This window comes from Coloeus monedula (assembly GCF_965178545.1).
Source record: "Coloeus monedula genome assembly, chromosome: 3".
NCBI lineage: Eukaryota > Metazoa > Chordata > Aves > Passeriformes > Corvidae > Coloeus > Coloeus monedula.
In genome coordinates, this window is record NC_138783.1 from 87,843,381 (window position 1) to 87,858,739 (window position 15,359).

Below are 15,359 nucleotides of genomic sequence, written 5' to 3' on the forward strand. Positions count from 1 at the left end.
GCAGATGCGTGCGTACGGGTGCGCGTATGTGTGTATAGGTGTGTGAATACGCATGTATCTGTAGGTGTGAATACATGTATCCGTGTGCATATGTGTGTTTGTGTTACCCGTACATGTGTGTACACGAGTATGTACTGCCGTATCCCACACCCACTCGCCTCTTCCCTCGCACCGCCCCGCCCGCGGGTCGCCCCCCGGCTCCTGCGCGAGCGCACGCGCGGCCCCGCGCCCCGCGCCCCACCCCGCCGCCCCGCGCTGCCCTCTTCCATCATGGCGGCCCCCGCCTCGCGCGCGCGGGCGCGCAGGCGCCGCCTCGCCTCCCGTCTTCCGAGTGCACACGGCCGGAAGGCGCGGCCCGGCAGCTCTCTATGGTTGCCCGCGGTGGGTAGCGCGCCGCCGCCGCCGCCTCGCCTCGCCCCCGCCCGCGCTGCACGCCGGGACACGGCCGGTCCTCCCTCCCTCTCTCCTTCCCTCCCGCGCGCCCCGAGCCTGCGCCGCGCCGACATCCGCGTTGTCCCAAGATGGAGGTGCGGGGCTCGCGCTGAGCGCGGCCCGGCCGACACAGGAGCAGGAGGAGGAGACGCGCCCGCCCGGCCCGGCCCGTCCGCCCGCCCGCCTCTCCTTCCCCGCCCCGCCAGGCCGCGGCTCCGGCGGCACCGGCAGCAGCAGTAGCAGTAGCAGCGGCGGCGGCGCCTCCTCCTCGCCCGCGGCCCGGCCCCGAGTGCGGCGCGGCCCCCGCATGAGCCCGGGCGGCGGCGGCGGGAGCGGGAGCGCCCGGGAGCAGCAACCGAGGTGCCCAGGTCGGTGTGGGCGCTGCGCAGGGCCGGGAGCGGGGATGGCGCCCGGCTCACGCTGGCCCTGAAGGGGAGGGAGGCGGCCCTGGCAGCTCCCCCGCGCCGGGGAGGGGAAGGCGGCGGCCCCGGGGGTCCTCTCCTTCCTCGCCGTGAGACACATGGGTGCGCGGCCGCCCCGGGAAGGCCGGGCGGGCGGGTGGCTCCGAGCTTCTCCCGGCCCCCCCGGGGAGACCGGGCTCGCTGGGCGACCTTGGGTGAACCCAGCCTGCCCCTTCCTCAGTTTCCTGGTTCGGTGGCGGCTCTGCGGGGCTGCTGTGGGCATGGGACGGCTCGGTGCCATCGGCGCGGCCGGCTGCCGGAATGGGAAGCGCTGCGAGGGTCTCTTAACTAGTGGCCAAGGCCTGTTAGACAAAGTAGGTCTGTTCACTTGCTCCTGTTACCTTCTGTCCAGTGTGAAGAGTTGGATCTGAACCTGAGCAGGCTGCTTTGCTGATGCATGTGATCTGTCGCTCCTGACTGCAGGACTTTCTGGGCTTTAGTTTTTAAGCATACCTGCAGTATTAAGATCTCTTAAGGAACGTTACAGTTCACTGTTGATTTGTAAATCAGATGTCTCAGATGATGTGTTGTGGTCATTCAGAAGTTACTACTGCTTAAGAAACAAAACATATTTCACAATTTAGTGACAAGAACTTGTAATTTACAGGCTTGTAGTTATCCTTTTTCTTTTTTCTCCAGTTAAAGGAAATACTCGTTTATGTTTCCTTCTGTGTAATGTGTTGGTCTAATTCTAGGACTAAGCATGTGTCTTACACATCACTTCAGGGATGGTCCCTCTGTCTGTATGGAAACTTACCTGCCTTAGTAGGAGTCTGCAAACCTGAGGCCCTTTGAGAAATCGGCTTCTCAGACTGGTCTTACCATGCTTCTTGCATGTCTAGTAGAAAGTTTTTCAGTGGAAAATGGTACCCAATTTTAGTTTGATTTCTTAACAAAGTAAGGCCTGCGTGATTGTATTGCTGGTTTATCCTATTTCTTTTTCCTTTCTTTTTTTTTTTGACTGGTTTGAAAGGGAGAGGTCTAAAAGATAAGATTAAGTTCCTAATTCATGCAAATAGCATCCAGTTAGAGAGATTCCCTGCTAAGGGAAAAGCAGTGCTCTGAGTTGTACTGTGTTGTTAGACACTTACGATGGGGGAGAGAGGGAAATGATGGAGATAGTGAGAGGTGTACTACTTGACAAGAATGAAAAGTGCTGGAAAATGGGCTTTTTATAGTTCTCACAAACTGTTTGGTTTAGATGTTGGGTCTGAATAATGCTGCGCCCTCTCATCGTGGAAACAGTTGAAGGTACTTTTTAGAAATTTGAAAATAAGGCAAAACTCAGTTTAATTGAGTGTGTTGAAAGTATGAAATGTGTATTGCTAAATTGATATGGATATGCAAAGAAAACTATCACATGTGTTTGTCTTTTAAAATAGATGCAGTTTGTAGTGCTTATGACTTGTCTTCCTAACAGTATCATTCTGTCAACTCAGTACAGAGAAATAGTGAAAGAAAACCTAGTCCACTACTTACATTTACAGAGCTGATACTTTTAATTGAAATTATTTTTGTACAATATTACAGATGCTTCATCTCTCTTTTACAAAGACCTTCCATTCCATCCTAAATGTTTGCTATTTAATGTAGCATCTTTCCTGCTGGAATTAAGGAGTTCATTTTGTTTATCAGAGGTGTTTGCTATTTCTCCTCATTAGAGTGTCCTGAGTGTCTCCCAAGAATATAGAAATAAAAGCACCAAGCTAGATACCAAAATAAATGTTTCATTTGTTTGGGTCTATTTCAGGGCATGGTTCTGTGACTTTGCAAAAAAAGTCAGCCTTGAAAAAGCAGAAACTTTTTCACAGCAGTGTATTTTAAAGCCTACATTTCTCAGTCCAAGTCCTCTTCAGAACTCCAAAGCTGTGTAGGTTTGATCCTTTTTTTTAGCAAACAAGACTTCTGGTATTTTCCTTTTTTTTAATTGCTGCTGCTGTTTAAAAATGTGGAAACGATGATTCTTTTGTGGATGGAATTGAAAACTGTGTGTATATGTTGAATATATCTAGGGATATTCTTAGCCTGTTGGAGTCCCTGTTAGAGTCCCCGATTGTTTTAATCAACTTGAGAAAATAAAACAGGTTCGTTTTCATATCCTTTAACTTCTCTTTTGAGAGTATGAAATGTCATGTGTACCACAGTATAAAATAATGCTTGTTTCATTATGATTATGTTCTTTGTTGATATATTCTTCACTAGTTCTCTGAATTCACAGGTTGAGTTGTTTTAAGTCCTAAACATGTTTAATTGTGAACACGTTTAAACATACAACATTTTCTATAAACACTAATTAATGTAGTACATGATATGACACTTATCATGGAATTAGTTTAGTTTTTATGCTTTTGTAAATATGCATCATCCTAATTTTTGCTGTGCAAGAAAGATTTTTTTTTTTTCCCCCTCAGTTTTAGTTTTAGTTTTAGTTTACTTAGTGAGTATCCAGAGAGAGTTCATCTTCTTTTAAATGCAGGGAATGTCTTTCTCCCTCCGCACACCAGTGTACTCATATACCTGAAGATGAAAGCAACTAATTCTTAAAAATAGAACATGCAATTGAGGGGAAAGGGAACAGAATTCATAAAGTATGTAGGCATTTCCAGCATCAATCTTCCTTTCTGGTAGTGTGGGCCAAGTCTTCACTCTAATTAATGAATTGATATTGATTTTTAAACAAAGGAGGTGTGTTTTACAATTTTTCTGAAGTATCCAGTGCATTTAAGGTAGCTGTGAATTTTATAGAGAAGCGGTGTTAAAAGGTTTTCTGTCACTAATCAAATTCTGATTTGTACATGGAAGGAGGGGAGTAATACATTTGCTATCAGGGTCTGTAATGAAAAAATGTAGAGTATGTTGCTTACTTTCTAAAAACAAAAATCTGCCCCCCTCACAGAAGTTCTATAAAGCTGTGCTAAACAACTGGTTCCAGAGACAACAGCAGTGAGCAAATCTCATGTTTGAAGTTAATTTTGTCACCTTAAATACTTTGACCTTAACATTTACTGCATTAACTTCTTGTATTTACAGGCAGTGCCTGATGGCCTCGTAAGCCTGTGTTGCCCATGAATAAAAGTTTGGAGAAAAGCTGGTTCATAGGAATAGTAATATGTGTAATGCATCTGGTTGGTTAGCACAAAGTCAGCAAATACAGTCTAAAGGTAACATTTTGCAATGAAGCAATACTTCAGTAACTACACCAGCTGGTGACACATTTCTTCAGGAAAATAACCTCATAGGAGGAATATGAAAAAGAAAATCAAATAGTGTTGAGATCCAGGATTCAGGTTTGGCAATGTAACATCTGACTAAATAGCACTTTATATTGCTATTTTTGAATAGCTGCACCTTCCTGTGGTTAGGAGGGACAGAGCTTATTGACAAAATAACTTACTGGGTGCAAAATTACATTATAAATTAAATATTATTGTAGTTCTGTCTAACAAATACTCTTATGAATGAATCTCTTAAAGGAAGCATTAACTACTTCTTACTTACTTTAATAGGTTGAGCCTGCTTCCCTGTATTATGCAAACTGCTGAATGGAGGAAGGGGGTGGAAGTCAGTCTTTACCGATACTCTTTCCGTTACCGTCCTGCATGGTTCTTTACCCATGTTTTACAGAGTGGTGAAGAATTAGGAGAAGCTGCAGTTATTCAGCTGAGTGGAACTAAATGGGTGGCTTCCTTCTGGACCCTCACTTCACTGTCTTAGGTAAGAGGGGTGATCTGCTTCTTTTGAAGCTACTTGAATTTCCTTAGAACAGAAGTATGTATGGGGTTTTTAAGAAAAATTTCTAGTTAGCAAAGCAGAGCTTTGAATTCCTTTTTTTTTTTTTTTAATCTGGTGGCTTGAAAAGTGCATTCACAGTTTGTAGCTCTCCCAGTACTTTTCATCGAAAAACATTGCTGTTTGCATCCATTCAAATAACTTTGAAAACATGCTCTGTGTACTAACATAATTTACTTTTGAGAATCGTGCTTATCTTACGTAGTATGACAGAAGTGGGACTGTCACCCAGAGGTGGATTACAGTGGTGGTGGATAAAAGACAATTTGAACTGATGTACCACTTGACTGCTTGGTATGGAGTGCATTATTTTTTTTTCCAAAAACTTGGAATAGTTTGGATTGGAAGGGACCTTTAAATGTTATCCAGTCCAAATTCTTCTGCAATAAGCAGGGACATTTTCAAATAGATCAGATTGCTCAGAGCCCCGTCCAGCTTGACCGTGCATGTTTCCAGGGATGGGGCATCTCCTACTCCTGGGCAATCTGTTCCAGTGTTTTACCACCCTCATTGTAAAAAATTACTTTCTTATATCAAGCCTTAATCTACTGTCTTTTAGTTAAAAGCCATTACCTCTTGTCCTGTCATAGCAGGCCCTTGTAAAAAGTTTGTCCTCGTCTGTCTTGTAAGCTCCTCTTCAGTATTAAACAGCAGCAAACAGGTCTCTCCAGATCCTTCTCTTCTCTAGGCTGAACAATGCCAACTCTCTCAGCCTTTCTTCATAGGGGAGCTGCTCCAGCCCTCTGATCATTTTTGTGGCCCTCCTCTGGACTTGCTCCAACAGGTCCGTGCCTGTTGTGTGCTGAGGACTCCAGAGCTGGATGCAGCACTCCAGGTGGGGTCTCAGAGGAGTAGAAGGGCAGACTGGTCTCCCTCAACCTGCTAGCCATGCTGCTCTTGATGCAGCCGAGGATACGTTCTGGTCTGCAAGCGCACATTGCTGGGACAAGGCTGGCCTTCCAACAACCAGGATCTCCAAGTCCTTCTGTAGTTACTTTCTGCTGCCAATTCCCTCGATGTCTAGCCTGTATTGATACCAGGGGTTTTCCCCTCCCAGGGTCAGGACCTTGCAGTTAGCCTCATTGACTGAGGCTCCCATGGGCCCACTTCTCAATCTTGTCCAGGTCCTTCTGGATGGCATTCCATTCCTCAGGCATATCAGCCACACCACACAGCTTGGTATTGTTTGCCGGCTTCCTGAGGGTGCATTTAGTCCCACTGTCTATCATTGATGAAGATACTAAACAATACCAGTCTCAATATGGACCCCTAAACAATACCAGTCTCAATATGGACCCCTCAGGGATACCTCTTGTCATTGATGCCCATCTGAACATTCAACCACTACCCTCTGTATGCAACCATCCAACCAATTCCTCATCCACCAAAGAGTCCATCCATTATATCTCTGATTTAGGGTGAAGGGTGTTGTGGGGGGCCATGTCAAAGGCCTTACAGAAGTCCAAATAGATGACATCAATAGCTGTTCCCTTGTTCACTGATGCAGTCACTCTATCATAGGAGGTCACCAGGTTGGTCCAGCAGGACTTGCCCTTGGTGAAAGGGCGTATCTCAAATCTCCCTGTCCTCCATGTGCTTTCATGTTCATTCCTTGTGTGACAAAATGTCAAAGCTGTGACCTAAGTAACTAAAGACAAAATTTAAGTATCAAAAACTTTAGAGTGGTTTGAAACCCAAAGGAAATTTGATCTTGGTGGCCTGTGTATCGATAGGATCCAACAGGATCTCAAGCAGAAAATTACAGAACCTCTTTGGGTTTGGTGGTTGTTGCATAATGGTCTGGCAATGATTAGTCCGCATAGTTTTCTTTTCATTCTGGTGTTGTGTGAGGACTGACAGGACTTCTGACCGAGCTAGAGTTCTAGGTGTGAAGCTAGTTCATATCTCCTTCATGGAGAAGACCATGCTCTTCGCTTCCTTTGGCAGACTGCTTTTAGGACTTTTTAATATTTCCTTGATAATGATTACACCAAAGAAACTGATGAAATGAGGATGTCAGGATGACAAACACCTTCCCCCTTACCTTTAGGAGCTGTGTGCAGGGGAGGCACAAGAGTGATCTGTATTGTGTTGCCAAGCTTGCAAGGCACTGAGAGATGCCAGGCTTGTCCAGGCAGCCAGGGTCTGGCATTACTCGTGTGCTCCTGCTCTGGTATGCTCCCTGGGACCCAGGTTGGAGCAGCTGCAATTCAGCAGGCTTGGGCTGTTAGCAGGTGGTGGAGTGGCTCTTAAAGGAGCTGAACTTCTCAAATAGGACATAGGTCAAAATACTTAAAGAAAGGCTATCACAGTTGTAGATGAGTTTTTCTTTTGCATTATGGTTAGTTGTGTGTTTGAGCTGACTAATGCTTTAAGTGTCTTTATTTTACAATGTGGTATTTGCCATTTTCTTAAAAGGAATCAAAAACTTCTGCAAAGCTAGATAATACTGAAGAGGTCTGTCACTACCTCAGAATTTGTTTCCAATACAATTTTTCGGTTTTCGTATTTGTATAGCTATATTCAGATAACGATTGCTTGTTTTTTCATAGTGAAATATCTTGTCCAAAGTCTTGGTGATGAATATTGTGTTCTGCTATGTGTATAAACAACCCAAGTTTGTTTTTAGAAAGTCCAAGGTATACTAGTGTACACTGTCTGAGTAGCAACACCTTGTGTTTCAGCTGGTGTAGCAAAACTTGCTTATTGTAGCCAAGAGAAATACATACTTAAGAGTCCACACAACCTGCAAATCCCATCAGATTTCAAGGACAAGGGAGCTCCCGAGAGTATCACTTCTGTGAGACACTGGTATTTCTTGCTTGCAAAGATGGAGCCCTTTACATAGTAAGGCTGTGAAAAATACTCCATTTGCACAATTCCTATAACCTGAATATCTGACTGAAAGAAGGATGTTTGTGAATATTTGGTTTTTTACTTGGATAATGTGATTTTTGTTTACTGTTAAGAATGTTAGTTGTGGAAGAAAATTATTCTTAATTGAACTTAAATATTTGAAATTGTGTCAGAAAATTTATAATACTAGGTATTATTTCTTTAGGGTAGTGCTCTCAGAATTTTTTCTTCTATTCCTGTTGTGTTACAGTTGTTGGATAAAACCAGATAAACATAACAACCCCAAACTCCAAGTGGAAAACATAATTTAAGCACCTGTTAGAGATGATTTCATGATATCTTTTATCAAGCCAGACAAAAGAGTTGTGAAGCTTTTTTTGTAATTTATAATTAATTTCTTAAATATTTTGTAATTACATATGCTATAGTGTGGTTAGTTCAGTGCTTTACTGTCTGTGTTAATATAATTCGGTTTGCCTTGAAGCCTCCTTTTCTTAATTGAAAATATCTGACAGTTGTAAACAAGCAGCTTTTTTGGCTCTGGTCACATGATAGATGAAGATTTTTTAATGTGGAATGGAAGCAGTAATGTTGACCAAGCCTTTAGTCACATTTGCCATTTGCATTTTTTTTAGGCAGATGTGGCTTAGTGCTAATTAAGTATACTAAAGGTGAATGTTGAAGTACATCTGACTTCATGAAATCATTTTCATTCCTTTTAGACAAGCACTACAGAGCCTTACTTCCTTTTGTGTTGGTCATGTAGCCTTTGAGCGAATGTAGACTTTAGACTTAGTAGACTGCTGAACTCTGTTCTGCCTCAGTGGCAACTGGTGAGGAGAGATTGAAGAAGAACTGGAAGTCCAGGAACTTCAGTTTTGTGTTGTTGGATTTGCTCTTCTGTTGTTGTGTGTTATTATGCAAATAAGCTGTCTGCATCTCCTCCATTGTGGTCTTGTTTCTTCTGTCAGTTGTACTGTCCTAGACTACTCCATAGCTTCAGTTCTGTTGGGAATCATTGTTTTCTTGTCTCTGTTGCTGGACAATAATCATAAGATCTCTGGTAGATGTATTTGCACTGCTTTTTCATGCTGTACTTGGTGCTCTCCTCCTACTCTGTGAACACTGAAAATTTGTGCTTCTATATCTTAGAGGAGAATGAGAGAATTTTATACAGATAACACTGCTGTATGTCTGTACAGAACAAATGCTTACATTGAAGTTTAATCTGGAAGTCCGATGACATAAGGTGTGAAAATATTGGTTGCATTTGTCAGAATACTTTTAACTGAGTTTGTCTAATGGCACCACTGTGAATGAAGAATTATTCTTTAGTAGAATATAAGGTATTTTGGATTTCTGCTGTTGATACAGAGTGGAAGTGCTACTTGCAAACAAGAAAATCATCTGTTATTGTCTCATGCTGTTCAGATAAATTTTTCTTCTTTTTCTTCTGAATGGTAGTAAAGTTTTATTGATGCAGTTGTGTATCATTAGCACAGTAATCCTAACTGTACAGAAAGCTACATAATTAGTAGAACTGTTTGTTGAAATAGCAGTCTTTTTTCATGAAACATGTAGGGTGCCCTATATAACGAATTTTTTTTCAATACAAGGAAGTGTGTTCACATTGTTAGTGCTTAGAGTTTTAGTGGCAAAACTGGTCCAGGGTTTCAGTTCCCTGAGAAAGAATTGGGCCCTTGACACTAAATGAGTTCTTGCTGGTTTGACATCTTTTAAGATAAAACTGAATGTACTGTTCAGGTAACCAGATCAGGTTTTCCTTTGTGGGAGCTCTGATCCATGTTGGAGATCAGCCTAAATCAGCTGTGTTGGATTTGTTTGTTCTTAATAAAGTTTTAAACCAAGAAATTATGTATTAAGTCTTCACAGTACTGAAAATGTGATATTCTGTGCCAAATTACTAACTTTTTTGAAAAGTAGTAAGTAGATTTCATAGTATCAGGGAATGGTTTGGGTTGGTAGGGAACCTTAAAGAAAAATCTAATTACAACCCCCGTCCATGGGCAGGGACGCCTTCCAGTAGACCAGGTTACTGAGAGCTCCATCCACCTTGGTTTTGAACACCCCCATTGATGGGGAATCCACAGCCCCTGTCTTTCTTCAGTTATATGCCTATGTGTCTGTTTGTGTCACTTTTTCTCTCAAAGCTGGCTGTGCTTTTAGGTGTTTGTTGAAAATATTTCAAGTATGTTTTAGTCCCTTGTTAATTATGACTTCTCTGAAAATGAAGAATTTATAGAAAAGCTTACTGAACTCCAGCAATTTTATGCACCCAGAACAAAGATTTGGTTCTATCTGTGACTTCTTTTGAGTGTTCATTTTTCTTCTTATTGTAAATGCCAGTTCTTAAAGAAAAGAAAAAAAAACAGAACTAAATATGGGGCGGGAAGGAGAAAGGAAATTGGTATTTGTAATGAACTGGATGAATGGAATTGTAAAACTATTGCATCACTGCAGGGGAAATAATAGGGAATACTATGTGCATGAACTTTGTTTTTGTAGTTTATCTAACAATAATTATTTTCTGTTGTGCATTTTTATGAAAAGTGTGATTTAGTTTTATATGGCTTAGTTTTAGGCAGTCCTGTGAGGAGTGGGTAGCTGGGTGCGATGATCCTTGTAGGTCCCTTCTGACTTGACATATTCTATGATTCTATGTTTCCTTTAGTTGCAGGCTCATGACTAATCAAATAGGCACTTTTGAAGGTATTGTCTTGAAGTTGTGTTGAGCTTCAGATTGGTATGAAGCATACTGCAAGATCTGAATTGTAATGTTTTGCATTATAGGTACAAGAACTGTAGAAGTCCATTATAGAATTTGAAAGAACAAGATTCTGCAGCTCTGAAAAGATAATGGTATGTTTGTTTTCACTTACATTGTTTGTATGCTAATAATTATAATAGCAAATAATGATACTTTTCTTTCCTGAGATTAAAAAAAGGGTTGAAAATTAATTCAAGAAGAAGCACACAATCACTTTTTCCCCTTTTTTTTTTTTACTATGGTATCTGTTACTTAGTCATAATTTTCTAGAAAACTGACTTACTTAATTTTTCTTGGGGAAAATAAATACTGAAGATATAACATTGATGAATTCCCTTTTGATTTAACAAGCTCATCATTGTGCTGCTACCATCCATTTATTGCTCCATGGATTGGATAAGAATTGATGTGTTTCTGAAAGCTGTACCAGTTTTTTTTATTTGCTGCTGAGCATATTTATAGTGGGGGTATGACTTGAAAAATAAGTTCAGGACTTGCAGAAAATTTATGCAGTCATCAGTGTAAGTCAAATTTACAAATAGGAATGCTGGGAAATACAGAAATATAATCTTTATTATCAGTGTTAACATAAACCCCTGGCGCATGGTATCTCTTTTTTGTCTAGGCACTTAAGTGTCCAGTCAGCTTAAAAATATGTACATGTGTTGTGGCAGGGTTGGAACTTGAACTTGTAGTTATTTTAATTGCCATTTCCTAACTTAATTCTGGTGTGGTTCTCTGGTAATACCTGCTATTACTGCACCACTCTGTAGTGTCTCTTTAAGTTCTACCAACTATGAACCAACTTGGAACATAGAGAATTTTTGAAACTTTGAGCATCACTGCATTCAGAAAAACAACTATTAGGTTAATTTTTCTGCCATATTAAATAGGTCTGTTCATGCATATACAAGATTGTATGTAGTTATTTCAAGAACAGCTTCTAAGCAATGTGTGTACTTTTCTCTTTTAACCACTTAAAATGTGGGGAAGAGCTCAGTAACAGCTGATCCAAGTTTTCTGTGCCATGGGTTTATGTCTGGATTTTTCTTTTCAAGATAATTGACTTAGAAATATACTTAGTTTTGAAATCTCAAGTTTGCAAGAGAGTTGTTTGGTATCTTTTTAAGTTCTGTTTTGTAGGTAGCTATAGACAGGCTCTAATAAAACCGTTAATTCTATGCTGAAACTTTAGCTGTAGTGTGTACTAATTAAAAATTGTCTCTCAAAAAGCCACAATGTTACATTATCACAATCCAGATGTTCCTGAGAGAATTGCATAGATTGGTCCTTTACTCTAGTAGGCATCTGGCAGGTAGTGTATATTCATTTTTGCACCCACAGCACCACTGGGACCACCCACCTGCTTCTTGCTCTCCAGTGTCAATACCAGTTCTGTGTACAATGGCTCTTCTTCAAACCTAAGCCATTATTTCTTTATTACCATTATTCCTGCTGGCTGCTCTTCTTCTGGATGTTTAACTGCTTGCCACTGTATGTATGCATTGAGTCTTTGTAATGGTATGTGCTTCATAAACTGATGAAGAATTCCCCTCTAATCCCCCACAAATTGTGAGTAATAAATACTAATGGAACATCAGAAAAGCTGAATGTTGTGCTACAGAATTGCATGGTTGCTTGGTTTTAATATAAATTATATTTAAGCAAACATGCTGAAGAACTTGGTGAACAGAAAGATGCTTTACATGGAAGGCAGCATGACAAATGGGTGGCAAAAGAAATCAAAACAGAGCATAAGCAAAAGGGCAGACAGAATAAAAATTTAAATAGTAATGCTGAAGCAAAGCTGTAAAACTTACCTGATTGCAAAATAATTTAACATGATAAGTAGCCAGTAAAAGGAGAGTTACTAAAAGACATTTAAATAGGTGATTGGATTTCATCTACTGGTGTAGAAGGGGCTTTTTGTTCATGGCTTTATATCATTTTGGAGGGAGCCTGAAGTAACAGATACAATATAACTGAAATAGAAACAAAAACAAATGGTTCTGCTGCAAAAAAAAAATCAGGAGTGTGTGTAGTGGAAGACAAAAATCAGACTGTGGTCTAAGTGAAAAATGCCGAAGCTAAGGATAATTTTGGATCTTTCCTGCTTTTGCAAAGGTGAACAAAATACATATATGATCTCACTGAAATATCAAACCAAGAACAGATGTTGAAGGCGGAATCTAGAATCCAAAGTTGCAGGGGCAGTTGTAGAAAATGGGAATAACACACAGGCCTCTAGCTTTGGCCTGAGGGGCGGGAATGGGAGCAAACATCAGATAGTCTTCTGTTACTCTGTGATTTATGAATGTCATAGTTTAACCTCGCTGGCAACTAAACACCAAACAGCCACTCTCTACCTCCCCACACAGTGGGATGTGAAAGAGAATCAAAAGAGTAGAAGTGAGAAAACTCGTGGGTTGAGATAAAGATAATTTAATAGGTAAAGCAAAAGCCGCACATGCAAGCAAAGCAAAATAAGGAATTCATTCCCCACTTCCCATGCAGGCACATGTTCTGTTATCTCCAGAAAAGCAGGGCTCCGTCACAGGTAACGGTGACTTGGAAAGACAAATGCTGTAACTTCGAACATTCCCCCTTTTTCCTTCTTCCCCCAGCTTTATATGCTGAGTATGATGCCATATAATATGGAATGTTTCTGTGGTCAGCTGGGGTCAGCTGTCCCAGCTGTGACCCCTCCCCACTCCTTGTCCACCCCCAGCCTCCTGCCTGGGGAGGTGAAGAGTGGAAAAGGCCTTGAATCTATGAAAGCACTGCTCAGCAATAACAAAAACATCCCTGTGTTAACACAAATCCAAAACACAGCCCCGCTCTAGCTACTATGAAGAAAATGAACTTTATCCTAGTCAAAACCAGTACAGTGGAGAGTATTGACATCAAGGCAAAGTAAGTATACAGACATTATAGGATGGAGCTTTTATATGAACCTATGTTTGATCTCTTTGTATTGAGATGCACAAAATTCTGCCTTTATGAAACTCAGTAACTTGTGTTTTTACTGAAATGTAAATTCCAGAGTAGCACTAACTTTAATTTGAAGATAGTAGCAAATTCAGATTCCCATCCCAAATAATTTATTCAAGTGTTAATTTTTCTCATTATCCTGCGTGCTTGTGTTCCTGCTCTAATCAGAATTTGTTGGCTTTCATTTTCCATTCAAGAGGATTTCATATGCATTTTTTTCAATTGGAAGATCTTTATGTATTCTTTTTGTGCTATGAGAAGACTTAGTTTCTTCCAGTATCTATATTGATAGGCTTGATTAACTTTGAACTCTTTTCATTGTCTAATCACAAGGCATTTTCTCCTGTCTTCATGCTGCCTTTGTGGCTCTTTTTTACTACTTCTGGAACACTTCTGAAGAATATTGAATAATTGGAGAACTGGGTTAGAGTTTGGAAGATGTGTGAAATACTTTGTGCAGATGAACAGACACTCTTCCAGGGACCCTTCATGAGTCATATCTGTCACTCTTTTTGTAATATATGGGAGCATGTGTACATTTGTGCATCAGTTGTGACTGCTTTAGTCACTTTAGGTTGGCATTTTCCAGGATAGAACCCAATTCTTTTGGTTTTCTAACTAATGTGATTTTGCATTTGTTGTTACTAGTAGAATTGCTTGGTTTACCATGCAGTAGGAAAAATTCATATAGAGTCCATATTATCGTTTGGTTGGGCTTTTTTTGGCTCCATTAGGATTTTTATGATCAGGTTGTATTAGTGGCTGTTTTATTTTATTGTAGGATCAGTAGTAATTTTGCCTACAAATTAGATGCATGAAGAAAACTTCTCTTTTTATGTTTTGTGCATTGGAAGCAACATGCAGGCAACAAAATAATTTATATTTCCAACTTTATGAAGAAATCAAACGTGCCTATTACGTTATTATTTTTTCTACTTATGACAATTAAGATTGAATTTAGGGGTTTGGTGAATATTCTCCAGGACATTTGACTCATTCTCAAGTTTTAAAAGGCCAGCTCTCATATTAGGTGTCAGTTCCTTACTGTATAGCTGACTGTTTCATTGTGGTACTCAAAGTCTTTCTGGAAATACATAAAATTCATTCTTGGGACATTCAGAGGGACTCTTGAGAAAACATACAAAAGCTGTCTTCAGTGGTATATTCTTGAGAGAGATGGTTACATTTAATTAAGCAACTCAAATTCTGGTACTGGAAGGTAATGTATATCATGGTACTTCATTGTACAGTAGATCACCCCTGTTTTCATCATAGATCAAAAAGAGAATCTTAAAAATTTGGATCAAAGATTACTTGGGTAGATAACTTAAAATTCTTTATAAAGGAAATCTAAATTCTTGCAAGTGCCACTTCCCACAAGTCCCACTCTTTTAATAAGTCAATCAGAAGTTACAGTTTAAGTAAGGATAGTGTTCACATTGTAAGGGATCTTCCTAGGCATCAGATACTGTGTATCAGTTGCCAGATTTCACTGCTGTCACAGAAAGTGAACATCAAATACCCAGGCAGCATAGTAGATTTACCATGTAATGTTCAATTAAATGATTGGTACCTGGAAATTATTTGCCTTTTTTTGGTTGCTGAAGAATAAGTATTTACAATCTCCAGGGTGTGGCTTTAGGTTCTGTATGTTGAAGTTGGGGACCTCTTCTTGCCTGGTGTTACTGCTTGTAGACTTTCAAGGTTTAATGAACTATGTAGGTATATTTTATCAAACTATGCAACAAAGTTGCTTTTAGCCCCTTTTGATGCATGAAGTTGCTTCCTGACATCTTGTTCTTTCACTCATTTTTTTAACTCCTCCTTGAGTTGATGGGAGCATTCTTTTAAGAAAATATTCGCCTGTGTGCCATCTTGGAGAACTAGATGCTGTTCCAAATCACTGCATAAACATTATTTATCCCATTCCTTTTTGATGAAGGCTAGATCAAGTCACAGAGTTCTCAGATACGTGGTTTGAAGACATGGATCCTTGTATATTGTCTTCCTAACTGTAACAGGGGTTGTTGCAGTCCTGGTTG

The 15,359-nt window shown here is 40.5% G+C and overlaps 1 protein-coding gene across 6 annotated transcripts in view; it reads left to right on the plus strand.

The window, feature by feature from the left end:
• The first annotated feature begins 345 nt into the window (after positions 1 to 345).
• Positions 346 to 15,359, plus strand: part of UBE3A (ubiquitin protein ligase E3A) — a 53,797-nt gene continuing 38,783 nt past the window's right edge. For 3 of the 6 annotated variants that reach the window (XM_082278238.1, XM_082278236.1, XM_082278241.1), the window contains exons 1-3: positions 346 to 800; positions 4,400 to 4,607; positions 10,350 to 10,418. The gene's annotated coding sequence lies outside the window, so the exon portion shown is untranslated. The remainder of the gene's footprint in view (positions 801 to 4,399; positions 4,608 to 10,349; positions 10,419 to 15,359) is intronic. The other 3 variants (XM_082278240.1, XM_082278239.1, XM_082278237.1) reach the window with 2 other exon arrangements.